Source organism: Neofelis nebulosa, chromosome 5 (assembly GCF_028018385.1).
Source record: "Neofelis nebulosa isolate mNeoNeb1 chromosome 5, mNeoNeb1.pri, whole genome shotgun sequence".
NCBI classification, from domain to species: Eukaryota; Metazoa; Chordata; class Mammalia; order Carnivora; family Felidae; genus Neofelis; species Neofelis nebulosa.
Window position 1 is genome coordinate 101,145,769 of NC_080786.1, and position 15,525 is coordinate 101,161,293.

The 15,525-nt window shown below is 43.4% G+C and overlaps 1 protein-coding gene across 1 annotated transcript in view; it reads right to left on the reverse strand.

The window, feature by feature from the left end:
• The window catches only part of PHLDB2 (pleckstrin homology like domain family B member 2), a 232,327-nt gene extending 220,968 nt beyond the window's left edge, over positions 1-11,359 (reverse strand). Inside the window, exon 1 of the mRNA XM_058731448.1 lies at positions 11,129-11,359. The gene's annotated coding sequence lies outside the window, so the exon portion shown is untranslated. The remainder of the gene's footprint in view (positions 1-11,128) is intronic.
• Positions 11,360-15,525: the final 4,166 nt, after the last annotated feature.

A 15,525-nucleotide genomic window follows, 5' to 3' on the forward strand; every position in this document is an offset into this window, starting at 1 on the left:
CTGAGCATAACCAGACATGGTCAGAGAGCCTGTCTGCGAAATAGGAGAAAAAAATTTGGGAGAGTGGGCTAAGCACACAGTGCAACCAAATAACACTTAGGCCATTGTATCCATTGACCAGCTTACTCAAATTTCATTGGTGAATCTTTTTTAAAAATCATATTAAATAATATGCTAATGAGATATAAAATATGGCATGCTAAGAGTTACTTGAAGATATGAAATTCAATATATGGATTCATTTAGATATCTCAAAGGAATGTTTTACATGCCAAACCTTCTTATAGTGTGCCTTTTCTAAAAATGATCAAAATGTGTTGCAGCAATTTTAGAGAAGGGATATGCTATCAATAGAAGTCATTTAAGCCCATGTTTTGAACAGACATTTGCTAATTAATTCCAGAAATTAAACAAGTACCTAGATTTGTGTAACATACTTCCAGGAATAGTTCAGATAACGGATTTTTCTTCCTGCACAACTGATCTAATGCCTTTCTCATATTAAAATTCTTTCCATGCATTGCACACATGTACACACACACACAACTTGTAAATTATTTTAGGTTTACTGCAATTACGTTAAAACACTTGTTGCCCCCAAATGCCTGAAGATTTATAGTATGAAAGTCTCTTCGGTTTAAAATGTTGCCTCTGGGGCGCCTGGGTGGCGCAGTCGGTTAAGCGTCCGACTTCAGCCAGGTCACGATCTCGCGGTCCGTGAGTTCGAGCCCCGCGTCAGGCTCTGGGCTGATGGCTCGGAGCCTGGAGCCTGTTTCCGATTCTGTGTCTCCCTCTCTCTCTGCCCCTCCCCCGTTCATGCTCTGTCTCTCTCTGTCCCAAAAATAAATAAAAAACGTTGAAAAAAAAATTAAAAAAATAAAAATAAAAATAAAATGCTGCCTCTTTGCCTTTCAGACTATTGGGCAGTAAAAAATGGGATTATAGGAACAGTCTCTGCATTTTCTGGAAAGTCTCCACAGGATAAGCCCCTCCTTAACTTCACTACCTGGCAGAGTCTTGGGCACAGATAGAATACTTATGGACTCTGGCTCCCCTGACTATGTGCTTAGTGAGGACCATGGGTAGGTATAAGAATGGCCAGATGACTTTTTGAAAGTAGGAAAACAGAGAGCATTATATTGCTTCTGAAATGGTTTTTCTCCTACTAGAAAACTGACAGGGCTGGAGAATCCAGTCCAATATTGGGAATTCAGTTCAAGAAGTGACGGTGTGCTCACTGGCTCCGTAGAAGAACCTGTGACAGGACTCACCGGGGCTTTGTTACTTGGTCACTTTGTCACATGCATTAGAGAATGCATGGGGTTGTCTCTTGTTTCAGCACTTGACTGTTTTATTTAGTGTTTGTTTTTAATTCCATGAAGTCTGTGTTTGAGCTACATTTGACATTGATAATGCTTCTTGGAATTATGGGCCATTTTGATTTTCTGGCCTCATTAAGAGGTAGTCCATGTTTGAATCATAAGCTTATTTTCTTCCCATCCCGCCTTAGCTGAATGAATTTGGTGGGCAACCCAAGGGTGACTTTTGCTGTTTTGTTGTTTGTTTTGTGGCTTCTAAAAAGTGAGCCTAGGGGCACCTGGCTGGCTCAGGAGGTTAAGCGTCCGACTTTGGCTCAGGTCATGATCTCGAGGTTCATGAGTTTGAGCCCGGTGTCGGGCTCTGTGCTGACAGCTCAGAGCCTGAAGCCTGCTTCAGATTCTGTGTCTCCTCTCTCCGCCCCTCCCCTGCTCAGGCTCAGTCTCTCGCTCAAAAAAAAAATAAATAAATAAAATAAAATAAATATATAAAGTGAGTCTAGCCAATATGGTTGTGGACAGTATCAGCTACACATTGCTGTGTTACCCATCCCTTTCCCCAAGAGACCACCTTAGAAGAAGTCAATTAGATACTAGAAATGGAGTCAAATATTAGAAATACACACTGAGAAAGTGTGTAGATGCAGTAACATTTCTGTTGAGTACAACAGAAAATCACTTGAGGGCCCTGCCAGGAAGTCAGTCTATTCTTACTGAACTCACGGTGTTCCCTTATCACCTGGAAAATTACCAGATATCCCTTGGTGATCATAATTGAGGTTGACTTTCCCTCTCTCATCTTTTCTTTTGTTTTATATTTACTTATTTATTTTTGAGAAAGAGAGAGTGAGTGGGGGAGGGGCAGAGAGAGAGGGAGACAGAGAATCCTCCCTCCAGAGAGGGAGACAAGACAGCGCAGAGCCTGATGCAGAGCTCCGTTTCACAACCTTGAGATCATGACCTGAGCGAACATCAAGGGTAAGAAGCTTAACCAACTGAGCCACCCAGGCGGCCTTCTCATCTTTAAAAAGGGACAAAAACGAGCAACAAAGTGATGCAGCTTCCTACTGAAAGCATGAGACCATTGATGCCTAATTTCTTTCAGTGCTTTCCTGTTGGGGCCAGAAGTTCTTCTCCATTACTTGTGAGTGTGGTTCTTCAGGGCCTTAGAGCTCCCCAGGTGTGGGTCCAAACTGATAAGTAAACCCATGTGGGCCATGACGCTGTATGCTTTCTTTACTAGCACTTCCAGTCACGCCTTGGTGCTTGGTGCTTGGTGCTCGGTGCAATTAGCTGTTTCCTTTGAATAGTCCTGCCCTGGGCTGCTTTCTCCTTGTCACAGTGAGCAAGCATTATTCTTTCCTTTTTATGGGAGAAATAGAGCAGAGAGGAGTGAAATAACCCCAGAGGTGAAAAAATAAAAATTATCCATGCTTGGAACGGGACGTCCTAATTCTGTCAGTCATCCTGATGACCATTTCTGTGGAATATAAGAGGGAAACCAGCGTGTCTCCCAGGAAAACTGCCCTTTCAGTCCAGGGCCTCAGGGAAGATCTTTGATGCATTCTTCTTCCTTGTTGTGCCCTCTCTTCATTACACATAGCCTTTCATGAAGCTTACAAGAAGGGACATGAGCACAGGCGCCCAGTTCGCAACAACCTGGGTGAGTAACCCTGGGCAGGGCAGCCGGGAGGGGACTCCGGGAGGGGCAGGAGGATGAGAATGATCCCACGATTCAGAGCCAACTTGCAACTCTCCCAGAGTCCTTGACCATTGTTTGTGAACTTAAGAAGAGGTGCCGATCTGTCCCTCACTCTTCCGCCTTTTGCTTGTAATGTCACCAACACACACAGTTCCATCTGACTCACTGCCATGTTTCTGTAACCTTGGGCAATCATGTCACCTTTAAGGACTTTTGTTTGTTTACAAAGGGAGGATAATAGTCATGACCGCCTGCTGGCTGGAGCGCACGTTAGTGACAGGTGTGGCAAAGCTGAGTGTCAGCGCCGGATTTGGTGGCAGCTGGACAAGAGAACTCAGAGGTGCTTGCCTCCGATTTTCCAGCTGAGTGGGCTTCTTCTCCAGAAAAGATCGATGCCCACCCTCTCCAATCTTATAACAACCTCGGACTTTCGTTCCTGAGATCTTTGTAGCGGTTTCTCATTCCTCCCAGTTCACACGCCTGAGAGGTAGGGAAAGTGGCTCAAGAGAAATAAAAACCATATGTGTATTTTCTTTTTAATTTTTAAAAAATGTTTATTTTTGAGAGAGACAGAGCATGAGCAGGGGAGGCGCAGAGAGAGGGAGAGACACAGAATCCGAAGCAGGCTCCAGGCTCTGAACTGTCAGCACAGAGCCCGATGCAGGGCTCAAACTCACAAACTGTGAGATCGTGACCTGAGCCGAAGTCGGACGCTCAACCGACTGAGCCATTGAGGTGCCCCAATGTATTTTCTTTTCTTTTTTTTTTTTTACTGTTTATTTATTTTTGATGGAGAGAGAGAGACAGAGCATGAGCGGAGGAGGGGCAGAGAGAGGGGGAGACACAGAATCGGAAGCAGGCTCCAGGCTCTGAGCTGTCAGCACAGAGCCTGATGCGGGGCTCGAACTCACAGACTGCGAGTTCATGACCTGAGCTGAAGTCGGACGCTCAACCGACTGAGCCACCCAGGCGCCCCCCAATGTATTTTCTTTTGAAAAGAACTGTCAATCTTAACTTTTCTAGTTTTTCCTAGAAGATGGAATATTACAACTAGAGGAGACCATAAAAAAGAATACATGCGGACCTCCTTATCTCCATTAAAAAAAAAAGAAAAAAGAAGAAAGATAATTGAGGCCAAGAGAGCTGAAGTGATCTGCTCAGTGTGGCACCGTCAGCTGCAGCAGTAACAGAATCAGACAAAACCAGTCTCCTATCTGCTGTGCTCTTCTGTTACTGCACGTCCAGAGAGCAAGGTACCTTCAACGCACCGTTCCCTCCACACCATAGGTTGATACTTCTCGTCCTTTCTTTAGTCATCCCTGGCAATGACAAAGTTTTTTCTTTTTTTAAAATCACTCTCTCTACAGGGGCACCTGGGTGGCTCAGTGGGTTAAGCGTCCGACTCTTTATTTATCATGACACTCAGGTCCTGATCTCACGGTTCTTGAGTTTGGGCTCTGCATTGACAGTGTGGAGCCTGCTTGGGATTCTCTCTCTCCCTCTCTCTGTCTGCTTCTCCCCCACTCTCTCACACTCTCTTAAAATAAATAAATTAAAAAAAAAGATAAATCACTTTCTCTACAAAATCTCCAGTCATCTACCAATTTATTACCATCAATGAATATTTATTGAGAACTCGTAATCTTCAGACGACTGTACAAATAATTAAAAGTACACACACACACACACACACACACACCCAAACAGGGGACTCTAAGGAGGCTGTGGTTTGGCTCACTTGATAAATTAAAAACCTTCAAGATTATTTAATCTTGTCTCGAAAATAGTGCCTAATGTGTTTCTCGGAAAGAGTAAGTGACTCTAGCAGAACTGAGGATGACCCATTGATGACCCATCAATGAATGTTTGTGGTTATTCACAGGGAAGATGCAGAGAGTAAAGAATCAGAACTGAGTCACCACCAAGAAGTTCAAAACCCACAGAGCAAAATACTGGTGGAGTCAGGACCAGAATGCCTCTGTTGGGCTATGTTTTATGTTCTGTTGTTTGGACTACGAGTTACCAAAACAGCTACATTCTATAATAATACCTCTTATCGAGGGCTTTTCCATCCTGCAGAGAGAAACAAAATGAGATGAATTTTTTAAGTGAACAGTCAGATTTGGGGAAGTCTGGCCATTGGTTCTTGCCTATACTCAAGATTCCGGTCCAGGAAATAAAGCTAAATTTTGTGGAATACATATACTTGAACTTGAGGGCAAATCTTTTCAGGATTGAAGGATGGACCTTCTTCGGGTCATAGAGAACCTACCATCTGTTCCTTCACTGCAACATCTTTGCTTGGCCTCTGTGTGGTCTCTGGGTTTTTTTGTTTGTTTGCTTGTTTTTGTTTTTGTTTTGCAACTTGCTCACTTACTAACCACAAGCTTCCAGCTGCTTACACTGTGAAATCTAATGAGATTACAATAAAGCAGGCCCCATGCACAGCTGTCATTATGCAGAAAGACACAAGAGCCTCAGCTAAACACACCATAAAGGGTTTGTCTTAAGATATGAATCCTTGAAAACATCAGCTCAGCGATGACAAAAAGTTCTGCCTAGAGTTCTCTGCAGGAAATATTTTTGATATTGTTTTGACTTTAGGAAAAGAAAAACAACTAGACTTTGTGGGGGTTACCTAAGTGCACAGTGAAACTGCAAATTCAGACTGAATCCTGTCCTCCAAATACAGAGTTCTTATGTGGAAACAATCTCATTTTCATTTTGCTTTCTGGGAAACCCTCCAAGGCACCGTGAACTGCCAGCTTTTTGTGACCTTCAGTTTCCTAACTGCTCCCAAGGGAAACTTGACCTTGGAACTGTGGAGAGGAGGGGAACAAGTTGGCGTGGAGCAGGGCAGAGGTTTCATTCTCTCTGTTTGCTCAGTTCCCAGAGCATATGGGTTCTCCTGCACCCTTAGAGCCTCTGAGGACAAGGAGATGGGGACAAAAAGTGCAATGCAAATGCACATTAACCCCAATGCAAGGACACATACAAGACTGTCACATGGGATGGAGACTCAGATGGCCAGCTGGGAGCAGTTCCCAGTGAAGCATTAGGAATAAGAAAACATTTGGCCACCTGCAGATGCACAACTGATACAGGGCTCCCTGACTCCTCAGAGCATCGTAGGACCGAAATGAAGTTCGTAAGTCACAAGAAAGCTTCCTGTAATGTTAGCTGGCTTCCATAGGTATCGGGGACACACCCATGACAGATTCCCGATTTGAAGAAGGACTTTCTTGGGTTTCCTATCATTTGGCAACTTCTTGACTCACAAGATACCATCTGGTCATAGAGTTAACCAAGAGAGGAACTGTGTATATCAAGAGACGCTATGGGGGCCCTGTAGCCCCTACCTACATATACTGTCCTATAGGCATATAGCCAATGAGAGGAGAGTGGTTTCTTAGCTTTTTCCCAGCAAGAATTCCTTCCATCTCTTTCTTTGCTTATGGGCACATGGGTTGAACAAATTTGCCTTTAAGGCAGATTTTATTAAGTATCAAGTAGTATCTTCATTTCCATTACTCAATGAAAATCTAATTAGAGTAACATTACCACACTGACCTGATAGAATCTCTGCCAAAAGCAAAGCAATCAACATTTGAGTAGGTCTCTGAAGCCTGAGAACAGGCTATGTAGTCAGTTGGCATTTTTCATTTCTGAAAATAGCTTGTATTGTCCCATTCTCACCATTTGTAAGCCTGAAGGATCCAGGGAACTGCTTGTTTGTTAGAAAAAAAAAAAAGAGCGAAGAATTTGGAGTCCTAAGCCTGTAGGACTTGTTAGCAGAGTGATTCTGAGAGAGCACTCACCTTTCTGGAGCCTTAGGTTCCTTATCTGAAAGGATGTCGTTTTACCATGACACCCTTCTTACAGGGTTATGATGAAATTAAATAAAACCAGACTAGGGACTTTCGACATATTCAACTTTCCCAAAGAGAGAAATTCGCAGAAATAAAAAAATCTGGGTACAATAAGTGAAAAAATTTGTCTCCGTGTTACATTTAAATCAAACAAATAAACAAAACAATGTTCGCAAACCAGGAGATAGGACAATTTTCTTTTTCACGGTTTCAGAAAGGGATGGAAAAACTGATGTAAGGGCAATTGTGTGTGTGTGTGTGTGTGTGTGTGTGTGTGTGTGTTTTCTTGTTACTTTCCTGGAGGAGAGGAAAACCACTGTGATGTTGAATGTTATGCCTGTATGGGATCAAGAATGCCTGGCTGAGGGAGTCATAAATATGTGCCCTGAGGATCCAAGCTAATAATTTACAAAGGACTCCGTACTCTTTTACCCTTAGAATACAAATAGTATAGACACTGCTGAGCATTTTTCCCAAAACAGAGTGCCAAAGAACATGGGTTTTGGCCAGGCAGACCCCAACTCAAATTTCACCTCATCTTACTACCTGTCTGATATACGAGAACTGAGCAAATTGCGTAAGTTTCTTATAAGGATTAGATTTTTTAAAAGGTAGATAAAAAGGCAGGAGTTCATTTCCTGCACGTCATAGGCACTGGTTAAAGGTGAAATGTTGTTATGCGTCCTCATATTTCAGCTTCAACTTTTCCTCTTTATCCTAATGTTTTAGTTAGCAAAAATGATAGCATGTGAATACAATTCTTGTGGGGTCAGCTGCATCAGGAAAGGGTATTTAGTCAGTAGCCTTGGCAATGCGATCTCTATTTGTAATGCCTTTGCTATCACACGCTTAAGTATGAGGTAGGTCTGGAAAAAGAAGAAATTCTTTGTTCAAAGATATTCAGCCAACCACATTTCACGATGGCACTTCTTTATCTTGATCTTGTAAGTGCTCAGGAATTGTGGCTGCTTTGGAATTTCTGCCAGACAGCTAATGGAAGTTTTAGGATGTATCCAAACAAAAGCAAAATGGAGGTTGGGAGAAAAGGAAGATTTGCTGCTGTGCCTTACTGGTTCACTGCTTGAATGACAGCTGTAAGCCATTTGGACTCCAAGCTGACATGGGCCTCTTTGGGCTGCAGATACTGGGAACCTCGATATGATAGATTGTTGAAGGTTCCTCTTGCTTTAAGCCTCTGTCTGCCCAAATCCCTTGGATTTAGATGAGTAGAGATTAGCTAAGGTGAAGTGAAATTGTAATTATTAATTTTCGTTCCCAGAGAAGGACTGGAATGGTGTCGTTTGTTTCCCTGGAAATAGTTCAAATGTTGTACTTAAGTTGGGGCTCATGTGTTTGAGTCTCTGGAATAGAAAGGGGCAGAGATCTAGCCTGAAAATTCCCTCGGTTTACTTAAGAAATATCCAGGACTGGGGGCACCTGGGTGGCTCAGTCGGTTGGGCGGCCGACTTCGGCTCATGTCACGATCTCACGGTCCATGAGTTGAGCCCTGCATCGGGCTCTGTGCTGACAGCTCAGAGCCTGGAACCTCTTTAGTTTCTGTGTCTCCCTCACTCTCTGCCCCTCCCCCACTCGCACTCTGTCTCTGTCTCTCTCAAAAATAAATAAACATTAAAAGAAAGAAAGAAAGGGGCGCCTGGGTGGCGCAGTCGGTTAAGCGTCCAACTTCAGCCAGGTCACGATCTCGCGGTCCGTGAGTTCGAGCCCCGCGTCAGGCTCTGGGCTGACGGCTCGGAGCCTGGAGCCTGTTTCCGATTCTGTGTCTCCCTCTCTCTCTGCCCCTCCCCCGTTCATGCTCTGTCTCTCTCTGTCCCAAAAATAAATAAAAAAATGTTAAAAAAAAAAATAAATAAAAGAAAGAAAGAAAGAATGAAAGAAAGGGGGAAAAAAAAAGAAATATCCAGGACTGGAAAGACTGCAGTGACTGTCACTCCTGGGACTGGGAACACTTCCCTCTGCTCCCAGCCCGTTGTTCCCTTTACTTGCTCTTGCAGAAGGTCTAGTCTAGTCCATGCTGCCATTTTGGTAATAGTGGTACCCAGCTGGCCTCGGGCATGGCACATCCAAGGGCTAGTGGAAAACCTCTGACTTTGTTAGTCAGCCTTGCTTTCCTAGGTGACTGCCCTCTCAACACCCACACACCCACAATTTATGTTCCTGCATGTGCTTAACTCCATGGCTGCCTTGGAAAAGCATTGGATAGGGAATGAGGCAGGATTTGGTAGAATCCTGGCTCAGCTTCTGACTGAGTAAACATGGGCAAATTAATTAACTTCTGGGTTCAGGGCACCTGGGTGGCTCAGTCGGATGAGCGTCTGACTTCAGCCCAGGTCATGATCTCACAGTTTGGGGGTTCGGGCCCCATGTCAGGCTAACTGCCCACTTTGGATGCTCTGTCCCCCTCTCTTCTGCCCCTCTCCCACATATTCTCTCTCTCTCTCTCTCTCTCTCTCAAAGATAAATAAACATTGAATTAACTTCTGAGTTCTCACTTCCTGACTTGTAAAAGGACTAATACTGTCTATCTAGTTTAGTCAATCCTGAGAATAACTTCCCCCTACCTAATATCCAATATGCATGAAATGGGAAGAAAAGCTGGATATATTCTCAAGGGCCACGAGGGTTTTGGCCTATTCCAGATGCTGCAGAGAAAGGACAGATAAGACCTATCTGTTTCTAAAGCAGCCTAAGGGATTATGGGTAAATCTGGCCAATGCATTGGAATGCTCTGGCACACTTTCCCCAGTTCCAAACCACCTCCATCACATGCACTATCTACAAACGTTCTCTGGAAACCAGCCAGACACACACTTAACATTTTACAGAGTTAATATCTTCACAGAAATGTATCAGTTACCATAATTCTTCACCACATTCCTGGGAGTTAGCCACAGACTCAGCCCAAATCACACATGGGATTTGTGTCCAGGCCACCCTCAGCAGTGGCTTAGACTCCTGCATCTAGTTAACTTCCCGAGCCACATAAAAATTCCGGCCACAAACCGCACCAAAGGGGATTCACTTCAGTTCCATAAATGATTGACAAAAATACTGTCAAACATTACCTTGTTGAATAAATTGCCCGATCTCTCTCCTTAAGGGAGTTCAGAAAAATAGGGCTTCTCTTTCACCATACTTCTAAAAGTGGAAGAGCTAGGAACCATTGCACAGACCTGTCAAGTATATGGGTAACAATATGACATTTCTGGAGGGGTTGTATTCAGATCTAAATGTTTATTTAAAATAACGTATTTCTGGCATGTGTAGACTTGAAGGAGAAAAATTCCATGGTTTTTGGTGATTACTTAATAATCTTATCCCCCCTCAAGAATCACTCGCTAACTTGTTCTATGGTCAATTTTTTCTCTCTAGACCTCCAGAAGTAAGGGAAGCTTCTTCAAAATCACAAGCTCTTATGCCTGAGGTGACATCAGGTATTCAGTTCGTTCATGAGTCTCGTTCGTGTTCATTTATTGTTGAGCTAGGAAGGAGCCCGTGGCATTTACTACTCTGTGTAGGATAAAAATGTCTCTGGTCAGCTATCACTGCAGAGAACAGTTATCTGCTACATTGCCTTGTGTCCCTTCTATAGAGATAAGCATGGGCTTTAGCGGTCTTCTGTCAAAGTTAGGAAACAGCCTTTCGTCAGTAAATGATTGACCTGGTCACCCCGGGTGATAAGCTTAGGTAAATAGACTTGATTCTGCTCCAGCAATTTGAAGACTTTTAACTCCTTAGGTTCCAGAGCCGAATAATGCACATGGCTTTCTGGGAAATCCTATCGCTCGAGTTCGAAAGCTTTTTGCGTAAGCAGTGTGTTCCTCAGAATTATAATGCAAACTGTCCTGGTATATCTTGAAAGTGGAAAGAACTTATGCCAGCAAAATCTGGAACAAAACCATGTTGGAAGAGTCATAACTAATGGAAGAATTTCATGAAATCACAAATACAATTTTTATGACGAAAGATAGAAAACTTTCTAAACCTTTGAAATATGTAGAGGAAACACAACAATTTTCAAAAGGGAAAGAAGATGGAAGAAAAATACAACTCACTTTGCAGAACACATTGGTGGACGGATGATTGAATTCTCTCAACATGCACCCACAACTAATACATCTCCTTCAGTAGACCATCATCAGAGACGCTCTGGATACAAGGCTGGGCAAAATGCCTGTTTTGTGATCTTGAGAGAAAGGCCCATGACCAGACAGATCGCCTACCTTGGTTGTTGCTTTTGGAATCTGGACTCTTCTCTCAACTTCCTTCCTGACTCAGCAGTGGTGTCCCACGACTGTTTCAATCCTGGCCGAAGAGTTTGGGACAATGGTAAGAAGCATCAACACAGGGTTTCACTTTTTCTCAAGCACAAAATCAAGGTGTTCCCCTCCATTTCCTTTCCCGCTTTCACTGGCCCCTGCGGACAGTGGTCACGAGCTGCAACTTGCTTGCAAGCAGGTATGTTGACAGATGTGAAGGAGGGAACCTGTGCTGGTTTCAGCTGCCTGGTCTGGCCAATCATTACAGACCAGACCAGGCTCTCAGTCCTGCTCAAGCCCAACCAGCGATCTGGATGACAGAATCAGATAGCAGCACTGCAGGGGAAGAAAGCAGATTTGTTAGCTATTGACTATCCAGAAAAGCAGTGACCTTTCAACAGGATCTGTGGAGTAGACAAGTATATATGGGAGAAAAATACATTTCACTTCTTTTTCCTGTAGCAATCTCAGAATGCAATTTCAAGGTCATTTTAACAAATCTCTCATTTAATAGAATTTCTTCTATTGAATTCCTTCCTGGTGAGAATCATTTGGAAATTCCTTGAACAAATATGGCTGCCACTTACTTGAACCTTGAAATTTTATTCCTATTTTATAGATGAGGGAACAGAGGCTCAAAGGGGTAGTAGTCATGCAATGAGTAGGTGCTTAAATCAGGATTCGAACTCACTATTCTAAAACCAGTACCAATGTCCAATGTCCATACACTTTCTGTAGTACTCGGTGGTAGACTGAAGAGGCCCCACAGATGTCTATGTCTGAATTCTTATAACCTGTGAACATGTCACCTTTCGTGGTAAAAGGGACTCTGTAGATGGATCAAGCTAAGAATTTGGAAATGGAGATTGATTATCTTGGGTTGTCCATGTGGGCCCAGTATATCACAGGGGGCCTCAGAAGATGCTAGGATCAAAGGAGACGTGGTAACAGGAGTGGAGTCAGAGAGAGATTGAAGATGCCACGCTACTGGCTTTGAAGAAGTCAGGAAGGGCCCCTGGCCAAAGAAGGTGGCTTTTAGAAGCTGAAAAGGCAAGGAAATGAGTTCTCCTCTAGAACCTCCAGAAAGAACACTGCCCTGCTGGCCCATTTTAGACTTCTGACTGTAGACTTGAAAGGTCATACATTTGTATTGTGTTGCTGTAAGCCACTGAACTTGTGATGACTTATAGCAGCAATAGAAAACTGGGAGAACCAGAAATATTCTGCCTGATGGTGAGCTCTACCTTCTCGAAATGACAACTCATGGGTCTAGTTCCTCTTTGAGCATCAGACACTCAGGGGGGCAGTTGCAAATGATGGGGAAGGACCCTGGGAGGAGACTCAGAGACCAGTTCCAGCACTGCCTTAGACCAGTCATTTATCTCTGGCTTTTAGTTTTCTCTCTTGTAATATTAGCACCTGGACAAATGTTCTTTGGTCCCTTCTACGTCTACATTCATAAGATTCTCAGTTAAGCGTCCAACTGTGGCTCAGGTCATGATCTCATGGTTCGTGGTTTCAAGCCCCACATCAGGCTCTGTGCTGACAGCGTGGAGCCTGGGGCCTGTCTCAGGTCCTGTGTTTCCCTCTTTCTCTCTGTCTCTTCCTCACTTGTGTTCTCTTTCTCTCTCTCTCAAAAATAGGTAAACTTAAAAAAATTTTAAAAAATTAAATTCATAAGATTCTAATATCTCAGTCATACAACAATTCAAAAATAATTGAAGATATCCCCATCATGTTTCTCTTGGTCTTTTTTAGTTTATTTTTTGTAATTTTGTTTATTTATTATGAGAGAGCAAGGGAGGCTCAGAGAGGTAGAGAGAATGAATCCCAAGTGTGGGGCTGGAACTCTCGAATTGTGAGATTATCACCTGAGCTGACATCAAGAGTCAGATGCTTAACCAATTGAGCCACCCAGGCTCCCCTTTCTCAGTCTTTTCTAAACACAACATCCCCAGTTCTCATGTGACACCACTTCTAGACCCTTCAGCCTCCTAGCTGCCTTTCTCTGAAAAGGCTCCAATCTGTCCACCTCCTTCTGAAATGTGTTGTTTGGACTCGTGTGGGATACCCAGCCATGCCTCCATATCTGCTCCTGTGCCTGGCTTCTTCCATCTCCCACTGCCCTCTCTTGCTAGAGCCCATCTGACTCTCATTCTTTAGGGTCTTTTGGACTTGCTTAGTCTGTTCCTTTTTATCTTCTTTTATCCAACCTTACCTCTTGAAAGAGAGCATCCATAATCAACAAATTCACATGAGTCTTAATTTAGTTCATTTTTTAAATAGGAAAGACCAAAATCTTCTAGAGCTAGCCTATGTCAGCCATCTTTGCTTGCTTAACAACCTTGAAATGATAGTTAATTCTCACAAATATTTGAAAGACAGCGGTATGTAAATTTCTTAGAATCATAGATTCCTTTGAGAGTCTGATGAGAGCTATGGATTCTCTATTAGAAAGATGTGCTCATAGTTCATAGTTTCAAATTATTTTACTTTTTTGAGAAAGAGAGAGAGAAAGAAGAGGGGGAAGAGAGGCAGGGGTGCGTGGGGAGAGAGAAAGAGGTAGAGATGAGAGAGAGAGAGAGAGAGAGAGAGAGAGAGAGAGAATCCCAAGCAGGCTCCATGCCCCGCGTGGAACCCAATGTGGGGCCCAATCCCATGACTGTGAGATCATGACCTCAGCTGAAATCAAGAGTAAGACACTCAACTGACTGAACCACCCAGGCACTCCAGTTCCAAAATTTTGTATGTCATGTCAGGGCATTCTGGCACCAATGAAATAGACCACTGAACCCTCTGATGTGTGGCAGGTTAGTTCTAAACCTGCAAGGTTGTTGGGGAAGGGGGGAGCTTTTGCAAAAGGCAGTCTAATGTCTTCTTCCAGATCCATTTATACTTCATGGAGGCCTACAAATGAGACTCCTGGGCCCAGATTGAGCAAACACCCATTAAGCATCAAAGCAGGAAAGTCTTTAGGCCACAAAGCAGAGAGGTTAAACAAAGAATAGCTTTCGGTGGCCTTCTTTTGCAATAAGAGCTCTGCTTCTTAGGGCCTTTCTCCACAGGATAAGTCCCATTCTTTAGACACCAGGCCCCTTAGATTAAAGCCATCTGCTTGCCTAAGGCTTCTCTCAGTTGCATGATGCTACTGGACAGAGGCTGACAATTCTGTGTCCCCTTTCCCCACTCATGCTTTCCAAAAACACTGCCCAGCTGTGCAAACACCCTGGTCTGACTAGCACTTTTGTTTAACTGGCACTTGCCCAGGCCATCCGGGGTGAGGTTTGAGGCACATGGGCTTTGGACACTGTTCCTCCCTTGCAACCTTCTACCCTTTCTGAGAATGAAAGGTTTCAAGTCTTAAAGATAATAACAATCCTTCAGTCACAGTGAGCAGATTTGCAGAGGGATAAACAAAAAAACATACTGCTGATCAAGAATTCCTTTGGGGAGAAAAAAAAAACACAAAAATCCAGAGCATTCAGGCATTCTAACCTCAGGGATTCACAGAAGAGGACTCACTTTCCAAGTCAAAGAAGCAGGGTCTGGTCTCTGCATTGCACGTATCTCCAGCACAGCCATCCGTAGGACTAAGTGACTCGGGCACCTTTCTCCTGCCACACTGGATGGCACGGAGAGAGGGCATGGACTGGGCACACACTTCTACAGGAGACATTGAGAGTCTCCTTATGAAAGAAGAGGTGGTTTTCTAGCTCAAATAGCAGTTTGTTTATATACTTATTTACTTAGTTAAGGATGTTTGAAAAGAGCATGGCCAAACCCAATTCTTGACAAAAGCGTGCAGTGGAATCAACTATGGTGGTTTTCAGCCTGGAAAGGATCATAAACAAAGGCCATTCCCATAGCTTCACAGTGGAATTTTTTTTAAAAACTTAAGGAAATTTTATATCACTGTTGAAAAACCCAGTATCACTTGCCATAGAGAGAAGGTAACCATAAAAGAGTAACCATAAAAGAAAGAAAATGCACAGAAAATTATATTAAATGTTAGCTGGATATTACTGGCCTTTTTGGGGTTGTTGTTTTTGCTAGAAAAACAAGGGTTAGAGAGTTTTCGTCACTGAGACTTTCCTCTCCACTAATCAGGATGATTAAGTGATTGATAATATAAATTCTATTCAAAGCTATGACCATCGTCCCCCTCACATCATCTGGCACACCACCAGTGGTGGGAACCCTACTCACTCTCAGAGCAGTGCACAGATAGTCCAGTGATTGTGCAACTTTCTCTTTCACTCTCTGAATTTATCTGCTTTCCTTCTTATTAATTAGCTCCTGCTAAGTCATTAGCAATAAACACAAGAGTTAGTAGTCAACCATGTTGAAGGGATTGTGCCAGG